The sequence below is a fragment of the Aspergillus sydowii genome (assembly GCF_001890705.1).
Source record: "Aspergillus sydowii CBS 593.65 unplaced genomic scaffold ASPSYscaffold_1, whole genome shotgun sequence".
Taxonomy (NCBI): Eukaryota; Fungi; Ascomycota; class Eurotiomycetes; order Eurotiales; family Aspergillaceae; genus Aspergillus; species Aspergillus sydowii.
In genome coordinates this window covers 2,661,403-2,661,778 of record NW_024467859.1, presented here as the reverse complement: position 1 = coordinate 2,661,778, position 376 = coordinate 2,661,403, and positions in this window count along the sequence as shown.

The window sequence follows — 376 nt, the reverse complement described above, 5'->3', positions numbered from 1 at the left end:
GCCTTAAATGATTTAAAAAACCAAAAAATTTCAAATCCTCGCCAAGCTGCTTTGATTTATAATCTACCTCCTCAAACCCTACGTGATCGACTAAAGGGACTTCAATCTCAACCAGAACTCCGCAACCACAAGAGTAGGCTATCTGTGAGACAAGAAGATGCATTAATAGCATNGATAGTATCACTTGATATACGTGGCGCTGCCCCAAGGCACTTTCAAGTACGAGAGATGGCCAATATTATCCTAGGCGCTGATTCTGTCGCCCCCCNAAAGCCAGTAGGAAAGAACTGGGTAACAGAGTTTACCAAGCGTCGCCCGGAGATCAAAAGCAGATTTGCTAGAAAGATCAATCGCCAAAGAGCACTATGTGAAGATC